The sequence below is a fragment of the Bos javanicus genome, chromosome 17, assembly GCF_032452875.1.
Source record: "Bos javanicus breed banteng chromosome 17, ARS-OSU_banteng_1.0, whole genome shotgun sequence".
In the NCBI taxonomy this organism is placed as follows: domain Eukaryota; kingdom Metazoa; phylum Chordata; class Mammalia; order Artiodactyla; family Bovidae; genus Bos; species Bos javanicus.
Genome location: NC_083884.1, coordinates 29,120,551 through 29,141,727, shown reverse-complemented (window position 1 = coordinate 29,141,727; position 21,177 = coordinate 29,120,551). Strand labels below are relative to the sequence as shown.

Genomic DNA, 21,177 nt, shown 5'->3' with positions numbered 1-21,177 from the left:
AATTGTGATAAGGTAAATGAGCACTAAAAAGAAAGACCTGGATGCCTGACTTCAAATTTGGGTGCTAGGTTTTATGTGCAGTCATTTAATCCAAAGATACTATTTCTTTTGTTGTGTGAGTGCTGGTCAACCCCTGAACTTTCCTGAGCTTCATATTTCTTCACCACGTTGTAGTCAAGTAAACTAACAGACTTGAATAGACGTATAAACTTAAATACTGAAGGGTAAGAGAGAAAGACATACTTAAGGGTGTGCATAGTCTTAGTGTAAATGAGAGTTTTGTTTAGATTTTTAAAAACATTAACTGGTAATAGTATCTCTTTTCCCCATTCTTACTCTATGGAAAAATCTCAAGGAAAGACCTTTTGAAAGGCCCACATTTCCCTCCTCTCTCTAGAGATACTTTTGCTTCAGAATCTTTGAGAAGGTCATGCATGTGGATGAGCCTTTGGGCAATGACTCAAGCACCAGTTCTTGACGGCAGCATGGAGGAAAAGAAACCACTACAACGCTGGGATCCGCATAGAGTAAGGACGTGTCCTTCCTGGTTTCCGGCGTAATGTAAGCCTGTGATCCTAATATCCAATGGAGAGGAAAATTACCCTGATAATGACTGAGGTTGGATTCCCTGCCAGCCAGGTGGATGGCAGCCTACAGCTGAATATGTCTCCAAGCCATATATTTAAGTGGCTTCTCGATGTCTTTAATTGGCTGCAAAATAGGCATTTCAAGCTAAACATATCCCAGACTGGGCTCTTGAATTTCCATTATAGTGATTTATTTTAAGAAATGTATATTTGGTCTTTGATCTTTGTCCCCATTTCTGGTCCAGAGCTCTTAAAACCCTTGCTGCTGCTACTGCTGCTAAGTCGCTTCAGTTGTGTCCGACTCTGTGCAACCCCATAGACGGCAGCCCACCAGGCTCCCCTGTCATTGGGATTCTCCAGGCAAGAACACTGGAGTGGGTTGCCATTTCCTTCTCCGATGCGTGAAAGTGAAAAGTGAAAGTGAAGTCATTCAGTCGTGTCCGACTCTTCGCGACCCCATGGACTGCAGCCCACCAGGCTCCTCCATCCATGGGATTTTCCAGGCAAGAGTACTGGACTGGGGTGCCATTGCCTTCTCCCTTAAAACCCTTAGGAGTTCCTAAATGATGAGAAAGGCCTTTTGTTACGCGAATGAGGTGACTGGAATGCACCAAAGGGTAAGGGCTGGTTGCCAGAACCAACCTTGTGATTAGAAGTTGAAACTCTGTCTCACCCCTTACTTCCAGGGAGTGGATAAGGGCTAAATATTGAGTTCAGTTGCCAATGGCCAATGATTTAATCAATTAGACCTATGAAATGGAGCTTCCATTAAAGCCCCAAAAGAAAGAGTTCAAAGAGATTCCAGCTTGGTGAACACGGGACGATTTGAAAAGAGTGGTGTGCCTAGAGATGGCATGGAAGTGCCTCACTCTTTCCCACCTTGCCCCATGTATCTCTTCCTTCTGGCCATTCCTTAATTATATCCTTGCATAATAGACTGGTGATCTATTGAGTAAAATCTTCCCTGAGTTTGGTGAGCCACTCTAGCAAACTAATCTAACCCAAGGAAGGATGGGGTCATGGAAACCTCTGATTTATGGCCAACTTGTTAGAAGCACAGATAACTACTTGGGCTTGTGACTGGCATCTGAAGTTGGGGTGGGGGATTCTTGTAGAATTGAGCCTACCCTTAACCTGTGGAATCTAATGTTATCTTCAAGTATATAATATCAGAGTTGAGTTAAATTATAGGACACCAGCTGGTGTCCCCACAATTGGTTGGTGGTATGTAGGGAAGGAACATGCCCCATTCCACAAAGGCTGAAATTGGTGCCCAATACCAATTTGACTTCACAAATCAGTTTTTCCTACAGTCTTTTCCATCTCAGTTATGACAATTCCATTTTCCCAGTTATTCAGCCCCAAACCTCAGAGTAATCCTTGATTCATCTCTCTCTCACACTCCATATCTAGTTTCCCAGCAAATCCTTTTAACTCTTCTCTGTCAGAATTTGACCATTTTTCACCACCTCTACTGGCACCAGCCTGGCACAAGCCACCATCATTTCTGGATTATTGCATTAGCTCTCAGGCTGGTTCCCTAATTCTGAGCTTACCCTCCTTTAGTTTAGTTTAGGCCAGACTGACCCTGTTGAGCATGGGTCAGATTATGTCATCCCATTGAAGTTCAGAATACTTGAGTGCCTTGTATTTTACTCAGATTAAGTCATAATCATGACCTACACACTCCATGGCATCTGCTCCTCATTTTACCTCTGATTTGATTACTGTCACTTTGATTACTTTCTCTCTCAGCTCCCACCACTGACCTTCTTGCTTCTATCAGCAGTCCAGGATCTTTGAAATTTCTATCCCCTTTTTGTGAAATGCCCCTTTTCCAGATACCTACATGGCTAATTAATGTCACATATTTTCCATCTTCCCTAAAGGTCACCATTTCAGTGACTCCTTCCTTGACTACCCTGTCCAAAATATAACCTCCTTACACTCTCAAGAGTTCACATCCCCTTGTGTGCTTTATTTTCCCCCTTAGAACATAACACTACCTAATATATCTCTTATTTTTTTTTTAATCATGTGCATTGTCTATGTTCCTCACCAGAATGTTAGCCCTCTATGGAGGCAGGGGTTACTATTTTTATATACCTAATCCAGTGCTTGGATAAATAAATAAATGCTTTCTGAATTTACAGATTTATAGAACTAAATCTTAGGGATGTGCACAACATTCATACTTATTGAAACAGTGTTTGGATTATAATGAATGTTCCTTAAATTTTTATTTACTTTTACCAGCAGACTGATAAAATAAATAAATAGAATTGCCTGCAATTTAAGTTTCCAAGGCATTTAAAATATGTAAAAATCAAGATCATTAGTCACTGATCCTGTCAGTTTGACCTACAGCACACAGCATTGTATTATGTTGTGTTTATATAAATTCATCCCAGCTGATATGCAGTTAGGTGATGACCCCGTTGATTACCCATTATCTGTTAGTTACTCTGCCGTCTATGCTGACATATTTAATTTCTACATGTTCATTGAGTAGATGTGACCAGTCGTTGTGGGACTGGTATTGGATTGGTGTGGACCTCTCTAGGAATATTTATCCAGGATTATTGTTTATCTTCCTACTCAGGAATTTTTTTCTGTTGTGCAACTTATATCCTTATTTCATTTTTGACACTTATATGAATACCTTTTAGGGAAACAAAATGTACACTGGGATACAGAAACACATAAGAACGTTTATTTCTGGTTTAACTTTGCTCAGTTTATTATTCAATCTGCATTCAATGAGGAAGGGGGAAGTTTGGAATTGCCATGGACTCCAACCTTTCCTGGAGGGGTGTCTACAAAGAATGAAAAAGATCTCATAGACAGGGATAAGGGACTTCAGAAGATCTGCAGTAGGAAAGTCAAAAGCTTGGATGCTCAGGGAAAATAATCTAACAGTTATGTCAGTGTATGGAGGCAGGTAGAAGGCAACAAATGGATTTTAGTTTATTTCATTTAGGAACCCCTGGAGAAGGGAATGGCTACCCACTCCAGTATTCTGGCCTGGAGAATTCCATGGACTATGTAGTTCATGGGGTCACAAAGAGTCAGAAACGACTGAGCGACTTTCACTTCACTTCATTTAGGAACACACATCTGGGTGCGTGTTTTCTTGGTGCTGACATTCATGTTGGAACCATTGATTAGTCAGTCGTAAAAACTGAAAGAAGTAAAAACTAGCTCTGTAATAGAAATCTTGAACATGCAATTTCTGACATTTTTGGCTCTATAAAAATAGAGTTAATAGTGATTGACTTCTCTTCAGAAACTATTGACGTTTTAAAAAAGTGGAGGCAGAGAAACCCTCTGCCTCCATTTTAAGATAGAAAAAGAGGCCTTATGGTAGGCAGAATAAGGGGCCCCCTTATATGTCCCCATACTAATCCCTAGAACCTTGTAACTATGTTACCTTATATGGGGAAGAGAATTTGCAGATATGACGAAGTCAATGACTTTGAGACAAAGAGATTATCCCAGATTATCTGGATGTGCACAATGTAATCATGAGGGTCCTTGTAAGCATGAGGCCAGCTGGTTGGAAGAGATGCAGAGGCTGGAGTGACGTGGCCATGAGTCAAGCTGGGAAAAGCCAGGAAGCAAATTCTTCACTAGAACTCCAGTAGGCATGTAGTTCTATTGACCCTAGACTTCTGATGTCCATGGCAGTAAATAATAATAATTTTGTATTGTTTCAAGACACTAATATTGTAGTAATTTGTAAGCCATAGGAAACTAATACAGGCCCAGACAGCAGTCTTCAGAACTTTCAAGTGATTGAATCAAGACAATTTCCCCAATTTTATTTGTATCTTCCTATCATAAAGTTTGCATAGATTTAATAAAGTATATACTACAGCTCTTCTGATTAGTGATACTAAAAAACTGTGATACCAATAATTACCTGGATTTACTAGATACCTTTTACTCCTAAGAAAAAACTGGATATATTAGATATATGTTTTGAATGGCCATATATTCTGTGTTCAATGGGTAGCTACTTAACCTCTGTTTTAGGTGGCTAATAAATGAATAAATAGGCAGCATAGCCTACCAATTAAGTTTCCAAGGTATTTAAAATACATGAAGTAAAAAGAATGACAGTAAGCTTTTTTCAAGTCTTGTCATTTTCAGAATGTTTAAAGCACCAATCTTTTAGGCATCGTTCTTGTGATGAATAGTGTAACAAAACCAAGATAAATGGAGCTGTTTTGAATCCATTTTGAGTCAGAGACTAGAATAAGAATGGACAAACAGTATGAAACCTTTGTACTATTTTTACAAGTCATTCTCATTAAAGTCTGAAGACTGTAAAGCTATTGGGCTCCTTCTAGGATAATGTCCCCCCCTACTGTTATATTTCTTCCAATGAAACCCATCTGTGAGTTTTTGCAGGATGTTCATGACATGCATTTAAATTGCCTGTTGTGTTCCAGAAACCTCTTCTTCCTGCAAACAAGTGGTGACCTCTGCTCTATGTTCATTCAAGGGACAGCCACTGTCCATCATCCCAGGCAGGCAGCCAAATGATGGCCACATCCTGTTCATTGCAAAAATACACATTTTCATTAAACCAAGATAATTAGAAAAAGTAGCATAGAGGAATATGAGTAATTCCATCAGTAATTACAGCAATTATACCCTAATTGCCATGCCACCTCCAGTGTCACATTATATGTAGGTACTGGCATTATACAGAGAAAACACTCATATGTTTTATATTAAAGATACCTGCTTACATCAGGTACTTCTAGTGATTAAAAGATAATTGAGATGGTATTGTTTCATCCTCACAATAATCAAATCAAAATGTACTATATTGTCCTCATCATTGTCATTATGGAGTGCTTTTTCAAAGCATGAAATTCTGTATATTCTAGAAGCACAGAGAAATAAAAACTAGTGTGTTAGAAACCATTTTTTCTTTAGTTTCCTTCCCAAATTGGTTACATACAGTTTTTCAAATTTCCCAAAAAAGAGAAGAATACTTGCCATTAGATGTTTTTTCACTTTTTCCTAGACCATATGCTTACAGTTAACCTATTAAAATCTTAACTATTTACCTCTAGATTTGACTTTGCCATCCTTCATTTCTCTACTAGTATATCAGAAATAAGTCCTTATGTTCACCAAGTGTTCTTGGAGTAGGAAAGTCAAGCAAGGCTGCATTACATTCTCTGCCTACAGAGCTGATACATTTTCCTCAACCTGCAGCCTAGAATAAGTGGTAAGGAAAAAATTTGAAGTTCATCTGCCTTCTTGCTCAGCTATTAGGAGTAACTTGGGCTTGGCTCCTTCTGCTGTTGTGCTTCCTGACACACGTCAAGGCAGGAGGCAGAGCTGAGCTGCATGGGGAAGCTGACTTGTTTTGCATTCCACTATCTTTTGACTCAAAATTTTGAAGTTGGGATGATTTTATAGTCTTACAATAAAAGATGTTCTTATTTTCATATTTGTTTCCCTGACTACCAGCCTCACCTCTCTGAGTGGTCTCAAGTTGCCTTGGTGGCTGCAAGGCCAGGGAAAGTCCTGGCAGCCACAAACCCACACTGCCAGCCACCACATGGGGAGAACATATTTTACTGTTCCCTTGACTGGGGTTTCATTTCATGTAGCAGTAGCTGCTGGTAGAACAAGTGAAGTTATATGAATTCACAGACACCTAGCTGTTTTACATTAAAACCTAAGACCATGTCTGTTTGAGTTACAGTGGCTTGATGATACCTCAGAAATTCTTGCAAGCAGAGATAATTTAATCATAATGTGTAACTGAGCCCTGCCTCTTGTGGGAGCATCCTTTAGCTGATGCACAAATCCCTGTGTAAAGTCTTCCCTGAAGGCGAATATAGCTGGAACATGTATTGCTCCATCCCTGCTTACTCTCTACTCACTCTGTCTGTAGATTTTCTCATTATGACATTCTTAACATGGCTAGTTTTCACCTGTGTTCTTGGGTGATAACATCTCACTTTTGAGTTTTCAGGAATGTAAACATCCTGCTGATTCCTTCGCTTTATTTTGCCTGTTCTTCCTCACTATCTTGCAGATCTTTGCTACTTACTTGACTGAATGACTGAAAATCTCCCTTTTCAATTTCCTCATCTGTAAAAGCAAGGATAATAGTGCCTACTTCATAGAGTCATTTTGAGGATTCAATGAGTTAAAATTTAAGTGCTTAGGTGATGTCTGACATATAGTTCAGTTCATTTCAGTTCAGTTGCTCAGTCGTGTCCGACTCTTTGCGACCCCATGAATCGCAGCACGCCAGGCCTCCCTGTCCATGACCAACTCCCGGAGTTCACCCAGACTCACGTCCATCGAGTCAGTAGTGCTCAACAAGTCTCAGCAATCTTTATCATCATGATTGATGTTTTACTGAATTCACTAAACTTATGCATTTTTTTCTTAAACCTTTCACCTGTTGGATACAGTATATCTTTTTCTAATCAAGATTTCTCGTTGATTGAAGTGTTGGTATTGAATCCATTTTAAAGCCCCAAAAGCGTGCTTTTCAAATGATCTGCAGAGCTTATATATTAGAGCTTAGTTTCTGTAGCTAGTGAGGTACAAATATCTTTACCTGTTAGCTCTGTAATCCAGAATAAATTACTTAATCTCTGAGCCTCAATTTTCTCATCTGTAATGTGGAGGTAATGATAAAAAATATACTTTCATATGGTTACCATGAGGATAAAATGAAAAAAAAAATCCATTAAATGTGCCCAACTGTGGATGAACCTAAAACCTGTTATACAGAGTGAAGTAAGTCAGAAAGAGAAAAACAGATATCATACATTAACACATGTATATGGAATCTATAAAAATGGTACTCTGCATGCGAAATCACGTACAACTCTTTGTGACCCTCAGACTGTAGCCCTCCACACTCCTCTGTCCATGGGATTCTCCAGGCAAGAATACTGGAGTGGGTTGCTATTTCCTCCTCCAGGATATCTTCCCAGGGATCGAATCTGTGTCTCTTATGTTTCCTGCATTGGCAGGCGGGTTCTTTACCACTAGCATCACCCGGAAAGCCCAGAAAGATGGTCCTGATGAACCTGTTTGTACAGTAGCAGTAGAGATACAGACAGAGAGAATAGATTTGTGGACACAGCAAGGGAAGGATTGGGTGGAATGAATTGACAGAGTAGCATTGAGACATATATATAACTATATGTATTAATAAAATGGATAGCCAGTGGGAATTTGCTGTATGACTCAGGTAACTCAACCTGGTGTTCTGTGACAACATAGAGGGGTGGGATGGGGTGGGAGGTTCAAGAGGGAGAGGACATACGTATACCTATTGCTGATTTAAGTTGATGTAAGGCAGAAACTACCATTATGGCAGAAAGCAAAGAGGAACTAAAGAGCCTCTTGATGAAAGTGAAAGAGAAGACTGAAAAACCTGGCTTAAAACTCAGCATTCAAAAAACCAAGATCATGGCATCTGGTCCCATGCACTTCATGGCAAATAGATGGGGAAACAGTGGAAACAGTGACAGATTTTATTTTGGGGGGCTCCAAAATCACTGCAGATGGTGACTGCAGCCATGAAATTTAAAGACATTTGCTCCTTGGAAGGAAAGCTATGACCAACCTAGACAGCATATTAAAAAGCAGAGACATAACTTTGCCAACAAAGGTCTGTCTAGTCAAAGCTATGGTTTATCCAGTAGTCATGTATGGATGTGAGAGTTGGACCATAAATAAGGCTGAGCGCCGAAGAATTGATGCTTTTGAAATGGGGTCTTGGAAAAGACTCTTGAGTGTCCCCTGGACTGCAAGATGATCAAATCAGTCCATCCTAAAGGAAATCAGTCCTGAATATTCATTGGAAGGACTGATGCTGAAGCTGAAGCTGAAGCTCTAATACTATGGCCACCTGATGCAAACAGCTGACTCATTGGAAAAGACCCTGATGCTGGGAAAGATTGAAGGCAGGAGGAGAAGGGGTTGACAGAAGATGAGATGGTTCAATAGCATCACTGACTCAGTGGACATAAGATTAAGCAAGCCCTGGGAAATGGTGAAAGACAGGGAAGACTGTGCTGCAGTCCATGGAGTCACAAATAGTTGGACACGACTGAGCTACTGAACAACAACAAGAACAAGGCAGAAACCAACACAACAGTTCAGTTCAGTGGCTCAGTCGTGTCCGACTCTTTGCGACACCGTGAATCGCAGCACGCCAGGCCTCCCTGTCCATCACCAACTCCTGGAGTTCACTCAAACTCACTCCATCGAGTCGGTGATGCCATCCAGCCATCTCATCCTCTGTTGTCCCCTTCTCCTCCTGCCCCCAATCCCTCCCAACATCAGAGTCTTTTCCAATAAGTCAACTCTTCACATGAGGTGGCCAAAGTACTGGAGTTTCAGCTTTAGCATTATTCCTTCCAAAGAAATCCCAGGGCTGATCTCCTTCAGAATGGAGTGGTTGTATCTCCTTGCAGTCCAAGGGACTCTCAGGAGTCTTCTCCAACACCACAGTTCAAAAGCAAAACCAATACAATATTGTAAATTTTAAAAATAAAATAAAATTAAAAAAATAAATAAATAAAAAATTAAAAAAAAAGAAAAATAAATAAATATAGGTTCATGGGAAAAAAAAAAAACAAAACAAAGGCATCAATTCTTCGGGACTCAGCTTTCTTCACAGTCCAACTCTCACATCCATACATGACCACTAGAAAAACCATAGCCTTGACTAGAGGGACCTTTGTTGCCACAGTAATGTCTCTGCTTTTCAATATGCTATCTAGGTTGGTCATAACTTTCCTTCCAAGGTGTAAGCCTCTTTTAATTTCATGGCTGCAGTCACCATCTGAAGTGATTTTGGAGCCCAGAAAAGTAAAGTCTGACACTGTTTCCACTGTTTCCCCATCTATTTCCCATGAAGTGGTGGGACCAGATGCAATGATCTTAGTTTTCTGAATGTTGAGCTTTAAGCCAACTTTTTCACTCTCCTCTTTCACTTTCATCAAGAGGCTTTTGAGTTCCTCTTCACTTTCTGCCATAAGGGTGGTGTCATCTGCATATCTGAGGTTATTGGTATTTCTCCCGGCAATCTTGATTCCAGCTTGTGCTTCTTCCAGCCCAGCGTTTCTCATGATGTACTCTGCATATAAGTTAAATAAGCAGGGTGACAATATACAGCCTTGACATACTCCTTTTCCTCTTTGGAACCAGTCTGTTGTTCCATGTCCAGTTCTAACTGTTGCTTCCTGACCTGCATATAGGTTTCTCAAGAGGCAGATCAGGTGGTCTGGTATTCCCATCTCTTTCAGAATTTTCCACAGTTTGTGATCCACACAGTCACAGGCTTTGGCATAGTCAATAAAGCAGAAATAGATGTTTTTCTGGAACTCTCTTGCTTTTTCGATGATCTAGCAGTTGTTGGCAATTTGATCTCTGGTTCCTCTGCCTTTTCTAAAACCAGCTTGAACATCTGGAAGTTCATGGTTGATGTATTGCTGAAGCCTGGCTTGGAGAATTTTGAGCATTACTAGCGTGTGAGATGAGTGCAATTGTAAATATTGTAAAGCAATTATCCTCCAATTAAAAATAAATAAAATTGAAGAAATGTGCCCATCCAAAATGTTCCTAGTATATAGGAGGTATTTGATGAGTATTTTAGTATATTATTAGTTTGCAATTAGATTATAGATGACACATTTTGTTTTGGGGCACGGGCAATATAAAACTGATCCTCTGTATTTTCCATCTGACTACTTTTCTTTCTTCCTTTTTATTGAGGTAAAATTTATATACAGCAAAATGCACAAATCTCATAAGGCAATGAATTTAGACAGATGTGACCACGATTTGCCCATGTGACTAACAACCCAAACAAGATGTAGAACATTTCCACAGTTCCAGAAATTCTACTGAGCCTCCTCCCAGTCAGTCTCTACCCCCTGACAGGCAACCACTGCTCTGATTTCTAAGGTCATAGATCAATTTTGTCTGTTCTTGAACTTCATTCTTGTGATGGATTAATAGGGTCTTTTTTGACTAAGCATGATGTTTTTGTGGTTTATTTATGTTGTAGCAGGTATCATTGTGTGTGTGCTCGGTTGCTCAGTCATGTCTGACTGTTTGTGACCCCGTGGACTTGTAGCCCACCAGGCTCCTCTGCCCATGGGATTTCTCAGGCAAGAATATTGGAGTGGGTTGCCATTTCCTCCTCCAGGGGATCTTTCCAGCCCAGAGGCCTGCATTTCCTGCATCTCCTGCATTGGCAGGTATATTCTTTATCAGTAGTTCACTTAAAAAATATTGATTCGAATTCCATTTTTTATATATGTATATATAATATTTTGTTTGTCTATTTTCCTGTTGATAGTATGTAGGTTGTTTTCACTTTTTGGTTGTTATTAATAAAGTTGTTAAGAACATTTCTCCACAAATCTTTGTTTCATTTCTCTTTTGTAAATATCTAAGCATGGAATAGATCATAGGGTATGGTACGTGTTTAACTTAAGACATTGGCATATAGTTTTCCAATGTGATTGTACCATTTTACACTTCTGCTACCAATCTATGAGTCTTTTAATTTTAGCTGCTGTAGTGAGTATGAACCAGTGGTGAGGCTTACCTGGTTAAAGCGCCTGTCTAGCGGTGCCTGGCACAGTTGACTGTAGTATATTACTGCAAAGGGGACACGTTTCCAGACTTCCCAGGGAACCGTCTCTATCGAACTTTTCGAAAGATTATTTTTGAAACAACAAAAAAGTAGCTTATCATACACCATTTTTAATTGCTGGATAGACAGTGCTGGTGAGTGGGGAGAGGATCATTAGAGCTCCTGGCTGCTTTCCATAGAGTATATGCTAAACCTTCTTAACTTTGCTCATAGTTCTACAAAATTTCTATAACTCTATAACTCTATAACATCCTACCCTTCTGTATCATTGTCAGTAGGGAGGCAGTCTTTTTCTATCCCTCCCTCTGCTCTCCTTGGTTTTGGCTTTGTTGGAAGACTGATTTTTCTTGTGGTTACAGGAGTCCTGCCAGTAGCAACTGAGGCTAAATGTGTCCTTGTTCTCATCCAAGAGGAGAAAGAGAGTTGCTTCTTCCCCAAAGTCCCAACACTACCCTCTTAATGGTCTAAATTAGCCTGGGCCTATTCATTTCTGAGGGCTTCCCCAGTAGCTCACCAGTAAAGAATCCGCCTGCAATGTAGGACCCACAGGAAACAGAAGTTTGATCCCTGGGTTGGGAAGCTCCCCTGGGGGAGGCATGGCAACCCACTTCATTATTCTTTCCTGGAGAATCCCATGGACAGAGGAGCCTGGTGGGCTAGTCCAAGAGTCTCAAAGAGTCAGACGTGACTGAAGTAACTTAGCGCACATGCATGCACACCCGCAGAGCGTGTGAAGTGACACCTCACCCTGGTTTTAATTTGCAGTCCCTGATGACTAGTGATGCTGGGCGTTCTTTCATGTGCTTATTGGCCATTCTTTATAAATGCTTTGTGAAGCGTGAATTCTAGATCTTTTTAAAGTTAAATTTTACAAATATTTTTGAGATATAAGTCCTTTGTGAGATAAGAGTATTGCAAATATTGTCTTGCAATCTGTAGCTTCCTTTTTTGTTTTCTTAATGGAAAGAATGAAAAGTCTTTGGATAAGCTTTAAATTTTGATGAAATTAGTATTTCACGGTTAGTTAGCACTTTTTGTGTTCCCTGAAAAAATGTTCTACACCAAATCATATAAATGTTCTTTTAGTCGTTCTTCTAAAGTCTTTAGAATTTTAGCTTTAAGTTCAGGCCCATATCCATCTCTTTGTGCACAGTATGAGGAAGAAGTCAAATTTTTTTTTTAATGTATTTATAGTTATTCTGGTGCTATGTGTTGAAAAGACTTTTTCTTTCTCCATTGACTTGCTTTGCATTTTCGCCTAAAACATGTTCACCGAGTGTGACTCTATTTTTGAATACTTCATTCTGTACCATTTATCTATTTGTCCATTGTTACTTTAATACTACACTGTCTTGATTTTTTAAACTAGTGTAAATGGTATTGATTTTTGAACTACTTTTTCCAATTGTTACTAGTATATAGAAATATAGTTTTAATATCTTGATCTCATCTTCTTACTTTGCCAAGCTTACTTACTAGTTCTGGAAGTAGTTCTGTAGATTCCTTATGATCTTCTGCATTCACTACCATTTAGTGTGCAAATAGAAGACATTTTTATGTCTTCCTCTTTAACCTTGATACCTTTCTTCATGCAACTCAATTGATTTTATGATAAATTGAATTCAGTTTACCTGAGAAAAAGAAATGTTGAACAAATGATTGCTTCTATTGCTTAATAAGCTAAAAAGGGGGTTTTAGAGGCATAGCTGATTAGGATATACTCCATAAATCATCTTCAGGAATGTTTTAAAGAAAGAAAATTCCTTGTGAAAGTCTAGAAAAATTCATTCTGTTGACTTTGTTCTTTAACTATTGAGTGGGCCAAGAAATTCATTCATATTTTTCCATAACATCATGTGGAAAAACCTGAATGAACTTTCTGGGCCAACCCAATACATACCTAGGGAGCTTGCGAGTAACCATTTATTCCATGGACAGCTGTGACTGAAGATATTTTATGATTCTGATTTCCAGTGTTAGGATTTCATGTTACTACAAAATTTCATTGAACGTCACAGTTTTTCCTATCATCAGGCCTCCCTGTCTTTCTACATTACCTTATTTCAGATTGAAGTAAACTTGGCAGAACATCCTGAAATAAATCAGCAGCACTGCAAAGAAAAAGATTGATAAGAATTTCTCTCCTAGGCTAGTTCCTCTTTTACCAGATAGTATGGGTTATCTAAATTAATCCAAATGATGACTCTCCCCCACAGAAGAAGGAAATTAAAACTTTTAATCAACCCATCATGTTTTCTGCATGTGTGCTTAGGCTCCAATGGATAAAGTCCCTTGGATGCTCTTTCATTATCTTAGGCAAATAAGCAGCAGGGGCTTCTGTGTAAATATGCAAATGCACATGCTGAATTAAGGCGTATTGTTTGCTCAGTTAATATGTGCTTTGGAGGAGGCATTATTTGCTTATAAAGCTCTGAAATCCCTTTGTAGATACATCATCTTGGGCTGACAGCTTGGAGAGGTGGAAGTTGATGGAGTACTTACTCTAGCAGCCCTGCTTGAAGTGCCATTGGCACGGCTGGCGGGGAGGGGGTTGCTGAAGGGTGATGCTTCTTTCTGTCACCCCAGCAATGGCACGAACAGAAATAGCAGACAGCATATGAAGAGACGATGATAGAGCATGAGGGATACACAGAATGAAAATTACTCAGAATATGGCAGCCTTCTCCCTGAATAATTGAGAACTGACTGAATGGTCACTCACAGAGAGGCACAAAGTGGAGATCATTCTATGGGTGTATGTGCAGAAAGGACTCCCCATATTCAGCAGAGAGCGTGAACTTGAAGGGAAGAACTAATGCTTACCTTATGTCTCTATCTAGCTCACAGTTTCTCAAAGAATGACAGAGAAGAGAGAGAACTGTTGTTTTTTTGCTGAATTATGGCCATCTGGCTATTATAAGTACAGATGATTAGAGATAATCACAACTTCCTTTCTCCTTTCTTGCAGAAGTTGGCATGCTGAAATTTGGGCTTGTGGTCTTGTATCTGGAAGCCCAGCAGGTGCATTATGAGTCCTTCTGTGTAAAGAAATATCATCTCAGAATAGCACTGCATATATTCAACCCAAATTAATGACCTGTAGGTAATCAAAAACTTGGCCCCACATAGTTAAATGTCACCTTGACCTAAGTTAGGAGCACTAGATTTTCTTTTAATGACAGGACACTTGAAATCAAGAAGTGCTTGGACAAAAGCCCTCTTGCCGGTTGTCTCCAGTGGATATGTGTCTTATGGCTGATAGTGCCATTAAATGAGTGGTGCAAACATCTTTAGTCTCAAGCTTCCTTTTTATTTCTACCTCTGGTAAGTGCTCAAGAATACAGAAGTTATCATAACAAGACAGAAACAATGTGAATAAAATGTTAAGGGTAAAACGAGTTGAGCTTACTCACTTTGATGAATTTGCTAAGGAAGGTATATCTGACTGACACATTTTCTTTTCCCTGGCCGATCTGTTTGAGAGGAAGTAATAGAATCAAAAGTTTTGAAAAGTGTGACACACCAAGTGAATTCATCAGCTAACTTTCTCTGTGAAACAAAGCTCAAAGGCACAAAAGCACAAAGCAAGGTTTCTGTGCCTGCCACAAACTCACTCCCTTGAAGTTGCCCTATTGCTTTTATAAGCTAAATTGCAGCACAGCCAATGGGCAGATAGAAGCGGGTGGGGTCCCACTGTGGACATATTCCATCTGTAGGCCATTAGGAGTCTGCTCTGGCGGCCCTGTGTCGTTCTCATTAAACACTAATCAAAAGGCTAGGGCTCATCTTTTTTGCAGTGCTCCCTATTTCTTTTAATGCACCTGCAAATAAAACGAAATGGGCTTAATGGACTGAGGCTTTGACTGATTCTAGCTCTGCTGTATGGTCACTAGTTGCTTCTCTTGGTAATTTACAAGGTTTCCTGCTGTATGATAAAACACAGGTGCTCAGGCTGTCATCCAGACCGATGATTTATTAGCTTTAGTGGTACCACAGACCTCAAGCAGCAGGCACTAAATCAAGAGAATATATACTGAAATAATATGTTTTCCAATGATGACCCATGGAGACTCTTTAGTTGTTCATGCCCTTTACCCACTGCTGTTGGTTTTGCCATTTCTCCTCATTATTTTAAAGCCCGCAGGATTCACTTCCTGTCTTAATTTCTCACCTGCCAGGATGGTCTCACCACCAGCTTTATTGCTATAGATTTCTAGTTGATCCTTCACACCATCAAAGAGTTCCAGCTAATGAGGAGGAGAAAGGGAACCTCAGGGGCTTTTTCAGGCCTCAGGGACTCTCAGATTTCCTATTCCTGGCTTCACTTTCATTTGGTTGCCAGACAATAAAAGCTCATGTTGTCCTTTAAAGAAAACGCTGCTTTGAGGTTAAATATGTCTGGACATTCACTTGGAACATTTCATCTACTGAATATTTCTTCATGGAAATTTGTTCAGAGGTCCTGCCTTCCTATTTTTGTGACAGTGACTATCAATCAAAGTGACTTCTTGTTGATTATCCAAGAGCCCTATGAGCAGATCAGAGAAATCTTTAATTACTATTAAATGCCTGCCAAACATGCGCACAGAGAAGAATCACTCAGTCAATCAAAGCAGAAGCCTGGTGTGAATTCTGAATTTTAATGAGAGGACAGATCAGAGACATAAAGGGAGTCCTAATAGGTAAGAAAGTGAATATGGTGAGCAAAATGTCCGAAATTACACTGAAAACTGACAAGGATAGGACTAGAACAGAAAGGTTGATGATGTAAAGTATTAAGTAAGATAACAAAAACGAACATTACTTTTACACGACAGATAATGAAATCCAGAACTTTGCCCTAAGTAGCATAAAATAGGGGGGATCCAAAGCGTCATTCAAACCTGTGGGGAGTTAGTGATCATTGCCTTGCATGTGTAACTGTGGATGACAGGTGTGGAGCGGGCCTGATTGAGCAATGGAAATAGGGACATGTGAGAATGTTCATGATGGAGGTACTAGGGATTTGCAAACATCAGAGTGAGGCAGCTGAGTGGTGAAGATGGTGAGGATGGTGATGACTCAGGAGATTTCTGAGTACCCTCAAAGGAAAAGCTACCATTTTTTTTTTAAACTTTTTATTTTATACTGAAGTATAGCCAATTAGCAATGTTCCAATAGTTTCAGGTGGAGAGCAAAAGGACTCAGCCATTCTTATTCATGTATCCATTCTCCCCCAAACTCCCCTCCCATCCAGGCTGCCATATAACATTGAGCAGAGTTCCATATGCTGTACAGTAGGTCCTGGTTGGTTATCCATTGTAAATATGACAGTATGTTTGTGACCACACCAACTCCCTAACTATACCCTTAAAGGCAAGAGGTACCCAATTTGTTGAAAGGAAAAAGTGGAAATGTATATGATTCCTCCAAGGTGCCATTCAAAATGTTCAACAATTGGTAGGTAAGGCACAACCCTGATCCTTCAGACTGGACACTAGCCATGCCCTGGAGCAGGATCCTGGATATTTCTGCTGGGACAGGTATTAGGCCCTTATCAAGAGGACTTCCCTGGTGGCTCAGACGGTAAAGTGTTTGTCTACAATATGGGAGACCTGGGTTCAATCCCTGGTTTGGGAAGATCCTCTGGAGAAGGAAGTGGCAATCCACTCCAGTACTATTGCCTGGAAAATCCCATGGACAGAGGAGCCTGGTAGGCTACAGTCCATGGGGTCGCAAAGAGTCAGACACGACTGAGCGACTTCACTTTCACTTTCAGATGTATCAAGAGGAGGCCTGGGAATCCTGGGACAGGACTGGGCAGCCAGGAATGTGATCAGCTCTTGTAGGTATCAGAGCAGAGGCTTCCTTCCAACCATTAAGAAAAGATTTCAATGTGTTGACAACGTTCTGAACAGAGCCAGCGCATCTGGTTGATTTTCAGCCCTGTCAAGTTTCTCTGTTATGAATGTTAATTCATGATGTTGCAGAAAATCTCCCTCTTATCTTTTCCTCTTAAGTTATATCATGAGAGAAAGAACTGAGATTTTAAAGAGCAAATAAACATGATGAGGCAGTGACTTCCTTCTTTTAAGTCCGTTCATGCCAGCAAAAAAAAAAAAAAAAAAGCAACAGGAGTACTGTAAGAAACGTGGCAACAGTAAGAAACAATTCTCTGCATTCCCAACCAACTCTGTAACCAACCTGTCACAACCACCCTTTAACTGTTCTACCTTTTTTGCTTCCATCTGTTGGTTTTAGAAGGAAAATTATTTCTGCTGTTATATCAGATATATCAACTTCTCAGGTTGTCGTAAATACTAACAAACACAGTCTTCTCTGTATTTAAGAAGGGAAACTGACTAAGAGACCTAGAAGGGAACTTGAGACCCCATTACACAATTTTCTAATGGGGCATTGCAACGATGCAATGGACACGCAAAAATATTTATTGAATAAATAAATGGATAAGGGGAATTCCCAGGTGGTTCAATGGTTAGGACTTGGTGCTTTCACTGCGGTGCCCTGGGTTCAATCCGTGGCTGGGGAACTGAGATCCTACAAGCTGCAAGGCATGGCCAAACAAAAGAGGGGGTAAATCAATCAGTGGAATTATTTTTATTTCTACAGTCAAAGAGAATGAGAGAATACAGTCATCTATATTGTTGTCCTTAGTATTGTGAAATCCATATGAACAAGTTAAAAAGCTATGAGCAATACAGAAATGTCCTTTTTTCCCCCATGCATGGTTTTCCATTGAATGAAAGAAACGTGATTTATATAACCTGCTTCTTACTGGTAGACGTTTGAATGTTTTCTTTTTCATCCTTCTCAAAAATGCTATAATGTTCATTTTAAAAAACTCATTCAAGTATTTCTGTAAGATAAATTCTGCTAAGGAAACTGAGGTGAGAAAGGTGTACACATTTAAAATTATAATACCTATTGCCAGATCACTCTTGAAAAAGTTACACTGGTTTATACTATAACCAGACGTGTATGAGAGTACTTGTTTCTTCATGTTCTCAACAAATACTGGTGATGCTATTTTTAAAAATTGCCAATCTGAGAGGTGAATAATTGTACCTTTATTTTTTAACTTAAGTGTTTCTAATTATTAGTGAAGCTGAACATCTTTTCATATATTTATGATATAAGGATCTCTTACTTTTTTTTTTTTTGGCCATTTTTCAGTTGTGGTGTTTACATCATTTTTATTATTGATTTGTAAAATGATTATATAACAGGGAAATCAACCTTTCACTTTTGATCTATGTTGCATTTTTATTAGTTTATTTTTAACTTTATGTCGTATTGTGTCTTTGTTGTATCAAAGTTTATAATTTTCATATAAAATGTATTATTTTTTTCTTTAGGGTTTTGTGTCATGTTTTGTGTGAAATATTTTCTCACTATAAAATTAGTGTAAAATATGACTATGAATTTCTTCTAAACCTTCCATATTTTTATGATTTAACATTTAAGTCTTTATTCCATCTAGAATGTTCTGATTTATATATATTTTCAGATAAAGATATCCTATAGCCTATCTGGTTAACACATTCTAATTATTAGCCTCTACAATGCTTAGAAGACTCTTAGAAGGAATATTCTTTTATTTTAAAAGAAAGAAACTGTGATCAAGAGATTAGTAAACAGTAACTTAGGGGTACAGCAAAGAGTAGACCCCACATCTTTGATTTCTAGTTTAAGAATATTTCTGGTTTAAGAACCTTTACCCTGTGTTTTGCAGACATTTAAAACATTTAAATAAATCCAAAGCTCAGACATCTCCTTTTTGTTTTGTGTTTTCAGCAGGAACATATTTTATTCTAACTTGTCCATGAAAACCATGATCATATTAATTTCTATTCAGCCATTTTCCTCCCCACATTAAGTGAGTGGGTATAGATACTATTCATTTGCGAATTATCTTTAAATGTGATGAAAGACAGTACTATGGAAAAAATTTAGAATCTCAGGAGTGTTTGATCATGACCACTGTAATGTATTATTGACATCTGACTGTGAAAATTTAGTTTTGAGAAATAACAGTGATCCCTTAGGAAACAGAAAACTTTCTCACACTAAACGTTTTGTATCATTGGTCATTTAAGAAAGAAGAAAATGGACAGTCAAGTATGGTGTATATATTTACTAGATAGTATATTCAATTGTGCAAAGAGAGGAAACTTCAGAATTCAGCATTAGATGGTTATATTGTTAGAATCAGTATTCAGTTTCTGCTACTTTTGTGCAGAAACAGGCGCACATATGTCATACATTTCAGCATGCTTAGAAATCTGTTTTCTCACCTGCTTTGTCCTGTCCCTTCAATCTCTGTGGAACTCCTGGTTCTAGCCTGTCTGGTGAGGGCTCTCGCCGCCTGTTTTCCTTTGCTCTGTGATGGTTATACCTTCTGCTTCTGGTCTGCCTACTTGATTTCTGACAGTGTTTGCCTCATTTGTGGAGGTGTGTGAGTCTGCCTTCCCCAGGCTTGCCTGATTCCTAACTCACTTCTCTTGCTGGCCCTTTGATGCTAGTCCTTCTGGACTCCTGCCTACCTGCCTCTAACTCAATGGTTAGCTCACAACTTCTCAGCTGGGCTGAATAACTGGCTCTCCCACATTCAGTTTCTCCATACTAACTCTGCACTTCTGTAATAGTCACCATTCCAGCGTTTTTAGGGCTTAGTGGTAAAGACCCTGACTGCCAGTGCAGGATGCATAAGAGACATGTGTTTGATCCCTGGGTGGGAAGATTCTCTGGAAGAGAGCATGGCAACACACTCCAGTGTTCTTACCTGGTCAGAGGAGCCTGGTGGGTTACAGTCCATAGTGTTGCAAAGAGTTGGACTGACACTAGCATTTATGCCAAGGATTCAAGATTTCTTTTTTTTTTTTTTTTTGCTTTTACCTACCATGAAGGAGAATATATATAACATAAGTACAACCTCCCCAACCTCAAAAAGCCACTAGGACATTTTGGGATGGGGTCAAGTCACACCAGAATAGGAAAATTTAATTTAATTTAGGTGACCATTATATCTACTACTGTGAGCAAGAATCCCTAAGAAGTAATGGAGTAGCCCTCATAGTCAACAAAAAAGTCTGAAATGCAGTACTTGGGTGCAATCTCAAAAGTAACAGAATGATATCAGTTTGTTTCCAAGGCAAACCATTCAACATCACAGTAACCCAAGTCTGGGACTTCCCAGGGGGCTCAGTGGTAAATAGTCCACCTGCCAAGCAGATTTGGGTTCAGTCCCTGGGCTGGGAAGATCCCCTGGAAAAGGAAATTACAACCCACTCCACTATTCTTGCCTGAGAAATCCCATGGACAGAGGAGCCTGGCGGGCTACAGTTCATGGGGTTGCAAAAGAGTCAGACACACCTTAGAAACTAAACAACAGTAATGCAAGTTTATGCCCCAACCACTGATGCTGAAGAAGTTGAAGTTGACTGGTTCTATGAAGACCTACAACACCTTCTAGAACAAACGCTAAAAAAAAAAAAAAAAAATCCTTTCATCATAGGGGATTGAAATGCAAAAGTAAGAGGTCAAGAGACATCCGGAATAACAGACAAGTTTAGGCTTTGAGTACAAAATGAAGCAGGACAAAGCAAACATGCTGGTCCTAGCAAACACTTTTTGAAAACACAAAAGACAACTCTATACATGGACATACCACCAGGTGGTCAATACTGAAATCATATTGATTATGTTCTTTGCAGCCTAAGATGGAGAAGCTCTATGCAGTCAGCAAAAACAAGACCTGGAGCTGACTGCACCTCAGATCATAAGCTGCTTATTCCAAAATTCAGGCTTAAATTGAAGAAAGTAGGGAAAACCACTAGACCGTTCAAGTATGACCTAAATCAAATCCCTTATGATTATACAGTGGAGGTGACAAATAAATTCAAGGAATTAGATCTGGTAGACAGAGTG

General features: G+C 39.4%; 1 long non-coding RNA gene across 1 annotated transcript in view; it reads left to right on the top strand.

Annotated features, from left to right (window-relative positions):
* The window catches only part of LOC133228608 (uncharacterized), a 138,781-nt gene that overhangs the window by 5,775 nt on the left and 111,829 nt on the right, over positions 1 to 21,177 (top strand). Inside the window, exon 3 of the long non-coding RNA XR_009730288.1 lies at positions 398 to 527. This is a non-coding gene — a long non-coding RNA (uncharacterized LOC133228608). The remainder of the gene's footprint in view (positions 1 to 397; positions 528 to 21,177) is intronic.